Source organism: Benincasa hispida, chromosome 3, assembly GCF_009727055.1.
Source record: "Benincasa hispida cultivar B227 chromosome 3, ASM972705v1, whole genome shotgun sequence".
In the NCBI taxonomy this organism is placed as follows: Eukaryota; Viridiplantae; Streptophyta; class Magnoliopsida; order Cucurbitales; family Cucurbitaceae; genus Benincasa; species Benincasa hispida.
In genome coordinates, this window is record NC_052351.1 from 61,709,098 (window position 1) to 61,720,774 (window position 11,677).

Genomic DNA, 11,677 nt, shown 5'->3' on the forward strand with positions numbered 1-11,677 from the left:
TTAAAAAAAAAAAAAAAAAATTGGTAGTCAACCCTATTCACTCCCCTCTAGTGTTGCCTTTAGATCCTACAATTGGTATCAGAGCAGGTAGCTCGATTTTCTTTATTTTCAAAAACGTTTTGTATTTTTTTCTTTATTTTACATTTGTTTTTTTTTAATCTTATTAAATCTGGAATTTTTCTCAATTTTTGCAAAAAGTTTTGAAAAATTGAGTTTTTAAAAGCTGTTTTTCATTAGAAATTTTTTCTTGAAAATTGGTTATTAAAACCTTTTTTTTTTCTCTACTTCTTAATCTTTGAAATCTTTATGATTAAAATCTAAACTTTGGAAAAGTATTTCTCCTTACAAAAATCTTTTAAAAAAAATTATATTCTCTTCCTCTTTCGAAAAACTTAATTGTTCAAGCTTATGACAACTACTGGAATAAATGGGTATGGTTAAGATCAATCTACCACTAGGCTACCTTTGTTTGATGGAAATAATTATGCATGGTGAAAAACTAGGATGAGAATTTATTTGAATTCTATTGACTAAATATCTATGGGAAATTGTTTTTAATGGTCCTTTAATTCCTACTAAGATAGTTGATAATAAAGCTATTCCTAAGGAAGAAAAAGAGTTTTAATGATTGAAGATAAAAAAAGTTTTTCTATTAATGCTAAAGCCATGAACTATCTGTTTTGTGTTTTATGTCCTGATGAGTTTAATCGGAGTCTCTACATGTAATTCTGCTAAAGAAATTTGGGATATGCTTGAAGTAAACTCATGAAGGACTAATCAAGTTAAAGAGTCAAAGATTAGCATGTTAGGTTCATAATTATGAATTGTTTAAAATGGATGCAAATGAAACTATATCTGAAATGTTACTAGGTTCACGAATATTGTTTAATGCTTTGAAGGATTAGGAAAGTTATTACCACCTCTGAAAATGTTGAGAAAAATTCTTAGACACTGCCTAAGAGTTGGAAGAAGGAAGTAGGTGACGACAATCCAAGAAGCAAAAGACCTCTCAAAAACTTCCACTAGAGGAGTTCGTTGGATCTCTCATGACACATGAGATAATCATGAAGGCCAATGTGGAAGAAGGTGTCAAAAAGAAAAAGAGCCTAACATTAAAGTCCACTCAAATTCAAGAGGACTCTAAAACTGAAGCTGAACTAAATGATGAGGAGTTCGCTTACTTGACCAAGAAGTTCAAAAAGCATTTTAGGAAAAGGAACTTTTCAAAGAAAGTCAACAATCAAGAAGGCAAAGAAGAAAAGAGCAACAAAGATACAATCATCTGTTATGAATGCAAAAAGCCCGGACACGTGAAGTGGGATTGTCCTCAAAGAAAAGCCATTTCAAAAAAGACCAGGAAGGCCATGAAAGCTACTTGGGACGAAAGCGATGAAAGCGAATCTGAAAGCGAGGAAGAAGTAGCAAATCTGTGCGTTATGGCTTTTGGAGACGACGACGACGACGATGACGAGGTAAGTCCTGAAAACCTTATTTTTGATGAGCTCATTGATGCATATAATGAAGTTAAAATTGAATTTGAAAAACTAGGTTGCAAATATATGTCTCTTAGGAAGAAAAATGCTAAATTAGCTCTAAAAAATAATAATTTATTAATTGAGCTAGATAATCTAAACGAGAAAATGAGACAATTGGAAAAGATCTAGATTTATCTAAATCAAATTTGCATGCTTTAAAAGAGAGTATAAATTATTAGAAAATAAAAATGACGATATTTCAGCTACTCTTTTAAAGTTTACAAATGGGAAAAAGAATTTAGATATCATGATGGGTAAGCAACAATGCATATTTTATAATAGTGGCTTAGGTTATAAACCTCACCAAAAACAAAATAAATTTACAACTACTTTATCAAAGAAGTTCTATTATTTGTCATGCATGTGGAAAACTTGGTCACAAAGCTTATGCATGCAATTTAAGAAAATCAATATTATGAATGAAAAGAGATGGATTCCTAAATTTTTGTTAGCTAACCCCCAAGGACCAAACAAATTTGGGTACCTAAGGTACATCTTGAGAATTAATTCTCTCAGGTATGTTTGAGATCCATAGAAATAAGTGGTACTTGGACAATGGATGTTCAAAACATATGACTAGGGACCACACAAAATTCACATACCTAGAAAAGAAAGATGGAGGATACGTTACTCTTCGATAACAATAAAAAGGGTAAGATTGTTGGTAAAGGTAATATTAGTAACGGTTCGAATTTTCTTAAAATTTTGGATTGGTTTAAAGCATGATTTATTAAGTATTAGTCATTTAGTGATAAAAATTGTACAATAAAAATGCATTGATGGAAAAGTTCTGTTTTGTAGGAAATAGAGATAAAAATGTTTATACTATTGATCTATTAGATTGTCCTATAGTAGAAAATAAAATATTTATCTTGCATTGCATGAAGATTCGTGGTTGTGGCATAGAAGGTTAGGTCATGCTAACATACATTTAATTTCAAATATTTCTAAGAAATCCCTTGTTAGAGGTCTTCCAAAATTAAACTTTGAAAAGATAAAGTTTGTGATGCTTGTCAAATGGGTAAACAAACCAAGTCTTCTTTCAAACCAAAGAAAATTGTTCTACTTCTAGACCTTTGCATCTGTTACGTATGGACCTTTTTGGACCTACTAGAGTTGCAAGTCTAAGTGGAGAAACATTGCGTTTGTTATAGTTGATGATTTTTTGAGATTTACTTGGTTTTATTTTTTATCTCATAAGGATGAAGCTTTAAAATCTTTATTAGCTTTTCAAAAAGAATTCGAAATGAAAAAGGTTTTACGATAGACGAGTCTTTCTCCCACTTACTTGATCATTGTATACGATCTCTTTTCCTCCTCCCCTCTACCAAATCCGAATAGAGCCCATTGTTTGGATTCTCACTCCGACAATACTAAGGGTTCCAAGTGGTGGTGTCGTCCCTGTTTCTTCATTTGTTTCGTGTGAGACTGTTCGTGGTAGACAATTGAGTGTTGCTGATGTAAATATAGGGGCAAAATGGTAAATTGGCCCAGCTATACTTACGAGCATATGTGAATGGTCATCGTACTGATGATTGGTTATATTCGATGGACACAGAAATATATCTGTGGTAAGAAGAGTTTAGCTGTCAATCTTTAGTGGAATGTCTTGGTAGTTAACGGATGGTGATATCGTGGCTAAGAGTTTAGTCAGTTATTCATGTACCGTTGGAGCTTCGAGCCATAGGTCCATAAGGTCCCCTTGGTAGCTTGGATACAAGTTGAGAATCACTTTTTGGGTTAGTTTGAAATGATCAAAATTGACAAATGGGTGTTCGATTATATATGATATAATTGAACTAGTTAATTATATATGATATAATTCACTTTATGTATGAGATACATTAATTTGGAGAAAATTGGATATAAATATGATTTATATCTAGTGGAGGAAAAAATACTATTGGTTAATATATGATATTAAACGATAGGTTATGAATATAATGTGATTATAATTTATTATTTATTAATTGGACAGTTATAGGATAATTGGCCGACGTCTCTTCTATTTTCGTAACTGATGAGTAAGATGAAGAATCATTTTGAGACGCTTAAATAGCTCAAGTGTGTTGTGATTCAAGAAGGTCATCGCTTAGTAAATCAAATCCTATACGATAGTGCTATTTATTGAACAATCGTTTATACCCGCACGCGCTACTTACTAAACGATCGCTTATCTTTTACTAAACGATCGTTTAGCACCCGAGCTTTACTAAACGATCGCTTAATTTTTCCTACACGATCGTATACTTCACCTAAACAAATCAAGCATTTTGTCTATACGATAAACGAGTCTTTCTCCCACTTACTTGATCGTTGTATACGATCTCTTTTCCTCCTTCCCTCTACCAAATCCGAACAGAGCCCACTCTTTGGATTCTCACTCTGAGAATACTGAGGTTCCAAGTGGTGGTGTTGTCCTATTCTTCATCTGTTTGTGTGGGACTGTTCGTTATAGATGATTGAATGTTGCTAATGATAGCTTGTCATTTCAGCGAAAGCGAAATTTGCTGCGAAGAGAGTCTTCAACTGGTAAGTTTACTTGTTATCCTGTTTATTTATCTCTAAGCATGTTAGTAATTTAGTATTATGATACATATTTGTATGTGTGAGTAAATGTGGTAATTCTTTCACAATGCTTTTGGAAAGATCCGCTTCCGCTCAAAGATACTCTTGTATAAGAGTTCCTTTATATATGACGCCTGAGATAGTGCAAGCATTTTGTTCTTTCGCTCTCAAAGATCTGAATACCCAGAAATTGATCTCTCCAAATCTTTCATTTGGAAATTGGGTCGCTAGCTTGTTCTTAACTGTAGTCATTAAACCCACATCATTCCCAATGAGTAGGATATCATCTATATACTGAAGGAAATCTAAATAGAGATCTCCATGAGCAGCAGAAGTGATTTTCCAAATCTCATTCAGAATGAACACAAATAATTACAGTCTTAAACGGAAATGATTAGGTTATGCATAATCAGAAAATTACAGCATGCTACAAGAGATATAGGGGATAGAGTATTTGTACCTTTGAAGAACTATTCTTCAAGTATTCCTCGACCGATTTCCAATGCGTCCAAAGCAGCACTCAAATGCAATGAACAAACACAGCCTTCACGAATGTTTGAATGAGCTTTGATCCCAATCGAGTATATAACCTATTCTAATGCAAAAACAATTCATATGAGTGTTCATAGACTAGTCATGGTAAGGAACAAAACAACAAGACAAACTCAATCAAGCAAGCATTGTCCAAGCACAGTGCTCTAGGACCCCAAAAATATCAATTAAAAAATTTAGCCAAAAATAGCTAAGAAATGCAAACATCCCACCCCAACTTTTAAAACACACATTGTCCTCAATGTGATTAAAATGAAGTATGAGGGATCATAATACTTCCTTGAACAATGGAATGAAAGGAGATGCAGGACACTCAGCTAAAGTCCTTTTCTTCAAAAATCCTAGTAAACAAGAATAATAGAAAGAATTTTGCTCAACAAAAATAAATGAAAGATAAAAAGAGAGAAAATACTGAATTGAAATCTAATCCTAGAAAGCAAGTAAATTTGAATCCTGGCTGCCTTCAGGTAGCGCAAATATTTTATGGTCGGTTGCTCGACCGTGATGGCTCAATCTCAGATATAGGCCGGCGAGTTCAATCGATAGGCGATGTCAAGAAGTCCAATGACTCACCATCATGGAAGACTTTCAACCTATGCCCATTGACTTTAATAACCTTCCCTGTCTAGAGATTAACAATGTCTATTGCACCATAAGGATAAACGTGAGAAACACCAAATGGGCAATCCACTTTGGACCGCAGTTTACCAGGCAGAAATTTCAATCGAGATTATAAAGAGTACTTTTACCTACCTGAAAACTCCTTTGTGCAAGCATTCTGTTCATGAAGTCCTTCGTTTTTCTTTATAAAATAAAAGAAGTATCAAAACATTCCAACCTCAGCTTTCTAGCTTCCTGAAGCTGTAGAAATCTGACCTTCCCTAGCTCGCCTTTAAGTCCCAGTTGCATTTCTTGACTGCCTAATAAACCTTATGTTGGATTTCAGCTAGAAGATGGCAATGAAGAATCTCTTACCAAAGAGTTCCATGAGAGCGTGCGTTCGGTATCGCTCCGATTTCACAGTGACCGAAATACAATAATATACATTCAAACGTACATTTTTGACAAACGAACAGTAATTATCAGCATGCTATGAACAAAGAATATAACAAGGGAATTGATTTGCCATACCAATTGAAGACGTTCTTCAAACTTTGGAACTCAACGCAGCGGAACCCTTCACCCGATAACCAACGCCTAGCAACAGCATCGACTTAAAGCAGTACGAACATGAACGCCGCCAGGATGAACAACCACCAGAAAAGAGCCCCAAGTATTTTGGAGTGAGAACCCAAAGCATGGTCTTTGTGAAATTTAGTAGAGGAAGAGAGGAAACACGGATCATGTAGGTGATAAGCAAGTGGAGGAAAAAAGGCCGCTATCGTATAGCACGATGATGCTTTATTGTTTAGGAAAAGTTTACACAATTATGTAGGTTTTAACTGAACGAAATTTTAAGAAATGGTATACGATCGTTTAGTAAAATCGACACACACTACGATCGTTTAGAGAAGCTATGCGGATCATGTAGGAATAAGTGTGCGATCGTTTAGGCGCGAGGTGACGATCGTCTAGGACGAAGAGCGACTATCGTACAGGTCTTCGAAAAAACTTAAGCGATCGATTTAACTTTTCCACAATGTGCGCCTGCGATTTCTTTTTTGGACGATCTACGAACGATTAAAAAATGAAACAATTTCATTTTTATTTTCATCGGTTACCAATAACCGACTCATTCCACTAACCACGTTCCAAACTGAATTTTATGGATTAATTATCATCTTCTCTCTTTTTAAAATAATTTTATCTTCAAACAATGCTCAATAAAGTTAAGCCACTAATTTGATTAAAGAAAATTTATGCAAGACAAAACTTAAATCATGCAAGCAATGATAACTTCAAATTTAAAGACAATTTAATCAAGGATAAATTTAAATAACACACTAAAAATTAAATCATGCAATTTGGAAAGATTAAAAAAAATAACTAAGACAAGAAGCAAAAAATTTGAAAAAAAGAAATAAAAGAGAGAGGAAGAGAAAACACCGGGAATTATAGTGGTTCGGCAAATTGCCTACTCCACTCTCCAACACCGGCTAAACTTCAGTACAGCATTCCACCTATAGACTGATGGGCAGACAGAGAGATTGAATCAGATACTTGAAGACATATTGCGTGCTTGTGCCATAGAGTTTTCAAAAAGCTGGGATGCTCACTTGCACTTAATGGAGTTTGCGTACAATAATAGCTACCAGTCCACTATTGGGATGTCACCCTTTGAGGGCCTATATGGGAAGAGTTGTAGGTCCCCTGTGTGTTGGGATGAGGTAGGAGAAAGGAGATTGTTACGACATGAATTGGTGCAGACCACAAATGAGGCCATACAGAAGATCAGGGCTCGTATGCAGATAGCCCAGAGCAGACAGAAGAGCTATGCCGATGTAATACGTAAGGACCTGGAATTTGAGACTGGGGGTGAAAGTGTTTTTAAAGGTGACACCCATGAAAGGCATTCTGAGGTTTGGCAGGAAAGGAAAGTTGAGTCCAAGATTCATTGGACCTTTTGAGGTCCTAGAACGAGTTAGCCCTGTAGCTTACCATTTGGCCTTGCCCCTAGCATTGTCTTCAGTTCATAATGTCTTCCATGTTTCGATGCTAAGGAAGTATGTGGTAGACCCGTCCCACGTAATTGACTATGAGCCCTTACGATTGAATGATAACTTGAGCTACGAGGAAAAGCCCATAGAGATTCTTGCCAGAGAAGTAAAGACATTGCGCCGTCGGGAAATTGCTTTTGTGAAAGTTCTGTGGCAGAACCACCAGTTCAAGGAAGCCACCTGGGAGCGAGAGGATGAGATGAAGGCCCAGTACCCAGAGCTTTTTCAAGGATAAACTTTCGAGGATGAAAGTTCTTTGAGGGGGGAAGAATGTAACATCCCACACCTTTTTATTTATTTATTAATAATGTAAAACTTTTCCTTTTTCAGTAATTGTCCTTAGTTGAAGGGCATGTTTGGAAATTTGAATTTAAATTATAAGTGCGAGGATTTAAGTGTTGTCGTGAAAATTATTCAAAAATTATTCAATTTTCAAATTCAATTTGAAAGGTTATGGCAGGAATTAATTATTTTTGGAAAAAGGAAAGGAATTAAATAGTATAAAATGGGTTAAGGAAAGGATTTAATTAGAGTTATACTATTTTCCTTTTTTTATTATTATTATTATTAGTTTTTTTTTAAAAAATAAAAAGGGCATCCCCTCATCTCCTTCACGCGTCTCTCTCGCTCGAGCGCCTCGCCCCTCACAGCCGTCCACCGCCATCGAGCCCTCCTCACAACCCAGACTCGCATTTCTCATCAGATCTGACAAGTGCACCCTCTTCCCCAGATCCAGTAGGCGAACCCTCCTCACCAAATCCGGCAGACGTGCCATCGCCCACTGCTCAAGCCAGACCTGCTGCCGACCGTCACGACTAACTCACTTCCTCCCTTCGCCGCACAAGCCATCGGACTTACGTGTCACCGGTCGCACCGCTGGATCTCGCCCAATCGGTCTGAATCGCCATCGTCGCTCTAGCCCCTAACCGCTGCACTCCGTCGTTGTCTCCCAGCAGCTTGAGCCGCTGTCGCCTCCGGCCGGTTCCTCCACCGTCCATCGCCGCTCTACCTATCTTCTGTTGCGTGGGTCTTCGTCAGACTCTTAGATTTTGGTAAGATCTATTTTGTGGTTGGATTTCTTGAAAGATTTTGGATGCCCGCTAAGTTGGATTAAAGATTAAATTAGTCGCATTATCTTGATTTTAGATTTGATCTTGGGAAATTACAGCAGCGACTGTCCAGTAGATTCAAGATCATTCGACAAGAGTTTTGGTAAGAGTTATGGTCCTTATTGTTGGTTTGTGGGCACGCTTTGATTACTGAATTAAGTTGACTTAACCCTTGTATCTTTAAGGTTCCAAGCTGTCGTCCATTGGGAGTTAAAATCTATTGGAAGGAGATTTTGGAGTGGTTGTTAATCAAGTTCCTTGGGTAAGATTTTGGGGTGTTGTGGTTTTGAATCTGAGGTGTCGCAATTATTATTGGACTGAAATTTTATGGTTGTATTCATATGGTAGGGTCGTTTCTTCAAATCGCGGTCATTGTTTGGTTGTCGGAGTTTATCTGTGGAATTTCGATTAAGGTACGTAATCTTACCATTGGAACTGCCCCCAGGTTTTATTTGTATGCTCACGTGATAAGTGTATGTTATGGTAAATATTAGCATGTTGACTGATAGTATGACCTGAATCAAGTATGTTCTGGCACGAGTTCTGTTTTGTTTAAAGATACACCTAGGCATTTGATCGTTAGTATGTGATGGTATGTGTTTTCATATGTTGATATCTGATCTGCTGGTGTTGGGGCATACTTGCATGCTATGGAATTATGATGTAAGGTATACATGAATGTAGTTTGATATGTTGTCAATAATCATGTGTATATGATGGAGCCATGGTATCAAGGATTTTCATGTATGTTCTAAAATTGTACAATGTTGATTCTTAGAACGTTGAGACTGTGTGACTGTCCTCATTGATTAGTTAAACGCTCACCAGTTTGTGTTTCCTTCGGGATTCACTAGTTTGTGTTTCCTTCGGGATTCACCAGTTTTGTGTTTCCTTCGGGATTCACAGTTTTGTGTTTCCTTTGGGATTCACCAGTTTTGTGTTTTCTTCGGGATTCACCAGTTTTGTGTTTCCTTCGGGATTCACTAGTTTGTGTTTCCTTGGGGATTCACCAGTTTGTGTTTCCTTCGGGATTCACCAGTTTTGTGTTCCCTTCAGGGTTCACCAATTTTGTGGGCATACTTAACTACAATAGGATAGGACTCAGTCTTTCGTTTGTTCCATTTGTTTATGTGCCATAAGTGGGTATCTAGAAGACATAGATGCCTAGCCTGACCCCAGTGGTGGGGTTACTTACTGAGTATTTCATGCTCATTCTTTCTTATGTTGATGTTTCAGGTAAGGGTAGAGATGCACTGGTGATGGCGCAGCGGAATTCGTGATCATGCCACTGGGACTAGTTTTTACGCTTCTGCATCATGACATTTAGAGTCCTTATTTTTCCCCTTAATGTTTAGTTTTACTGTCTTAAACTTATTATTAAGGATTATTTCTTTTATATACTTTTAATAGTCTTTACGAATTATGGGTACCCTATTATTGTTTTAACAATTGCATTTAATAAATGTCTTTTGAACTTCTCTTGTTTAATTAACATTTATTTCAACATAACTAAGCGTCGTTTTAAATGTTATGCATGCATTTATTTTAGTAACGATCTAACCTAAGTCCTAGGGGTTCGGGTCGTTACACAAACCGATACTCGACCCTCTTTTTCCTAGGCTAAAGAGAAATCCAAGATCCTTTTTACTGGTTCAGAATCAAACAAATTTTTTTTTTCACAACCCAAGGTGTACCCACACCTTAATACAATTCCCAAAAGTTAAAATAAAACCTCGCAATATTACCTCTTGAAGGCTAAATACACAAGTTGAGCACTCAGAAAAAAATCACAAAAATAACTCTAGGCCAATTTAGGAGCAAGGAGGACAAGAATTTGAGAGTAGAGAGAATTGAGAGCTTAAGACTTGAAAGCTTTTGGTGTGTCCATGAAGAGTAAAATCAAGTCGAATTTATAGGCGAGTGGGATAAATTTTGGCCATTGAATATGATTGCAAATGAAGGGTGGAGATTGAATAAAAATAGAAAAGGAAAGGATTTGAAAAGGAATTTTGAAAGATTGGAATTATTGAGATTTGGAGAATAAAAAGGATTTGAAGGATGAAAATTTAGGAAGGAAATCAAATTTGAAAAGACTGAAATTTGGTGAGAATTTGGAGAAAATTTGGAGAAAATTGGATCAGGAAATTAAAGAAAAATAAGAAAATAAAAATGAAAATAAAAAATAGCCGGATGATATGAGCACCACGCGCACAGAGGAGGAGATTTAGTGTCACGCGCCGCATTCTGTGAAGAAACTGGAGGCACTTACGGTGTCCGCGCATGAAGCTGGGTGACCGCCACTTGTCATTATCTCATTTGTCCACGGTCGCCACGTCACTGTCACATCATGTGCCACGTCATCGCCATGTCAGCAAAAAGTAACCGGTTGGAGCGTCACGTCATCTTCCACATCATCAATATTGACCATTTGTGTGTCACGTCAACCGCCACGTTGGATGCCACGTCAGCAAGGTGCCACGTGTCACTGCTACGTTAGATTTCCTCTCCAATTTTCTTTTGCTTATAACTTTCTCGTTTGAACTCCGATTTGAGCGATTCAAATTGCGTTGGAATCATCTTTCCGAGCTCTACAAGATAATGACTCTGAAACACTGAAAATGTTAGTACAAAAAAATCTAATTTTGTTATCATCAAAATACTTGGTTTGATTGAAGCCCTAAAGCTAACACACGACAACTGTTAACGCATAGTAAAATGCATGGGGAAATGGATAAAATGGTGAGGATGTCTTCATCGCAACACTAAGCTTGACTGCAAGGGTAACCCCAGCCAACACATGCTATGCGATCATGCTATACACACTTGACGTAGACACATGCAATGTGTATCCTATAGGGTCGAGAGGCCTTAGGCAAGATGACCGCATACCACCATATCCTACTTAAAGAGTGCATATGCTGTGTATTAGCAAACGGAGCTTATTCTTAAGTCCCCATTCTTACTTATGCAATCCAATCTACTCTCTTGAGTCTAGATTTGGATTTTAGACTACTCTTTCAAGTATGCCTAAATGATGAATGATGCGCTCATAAAACAAGGTAATCACATAAAACATGGTTGACATAAGATTATTCCTATCTCTAGCGAACACTTGCTTACATTGCTTAATGCGATCAACTACTTACCCTCCCAGGTAGTTGGTTACTGCTGACTCTACTCATAAACAACCATTGCGTCCGCTTATAGACAAGCATGGCTACAGCTTCACACTAAGCAAATAAGATTTTCTCACAAT

The 11,677-nt window shown here is 36.8% G+C and overlaps 1 long non-coding RNA gene across 1 annotated transcript; it reads left to right on the top strand.

Moving 5' to 3' along the window:
* The first annotated feature begins 8,552 nt into the window (after positions 1 to 8,552).
* LOC120072692 lies at positions 8,553 to 9,714 on the top strand. The gene is made up of 3 exons (XR_005480567.1): positions 8,553 to 8,683; positions 8,770 to 8,834; positions 9,658 to 9,714. It is a non-coding gene; the product is annotated as an uncharacterized LOC120072692 (long non-coding RNA).
* The last annotated feature ends 1,963 nt before the right edge of the window (positions 9,715 to 11,677 follow it).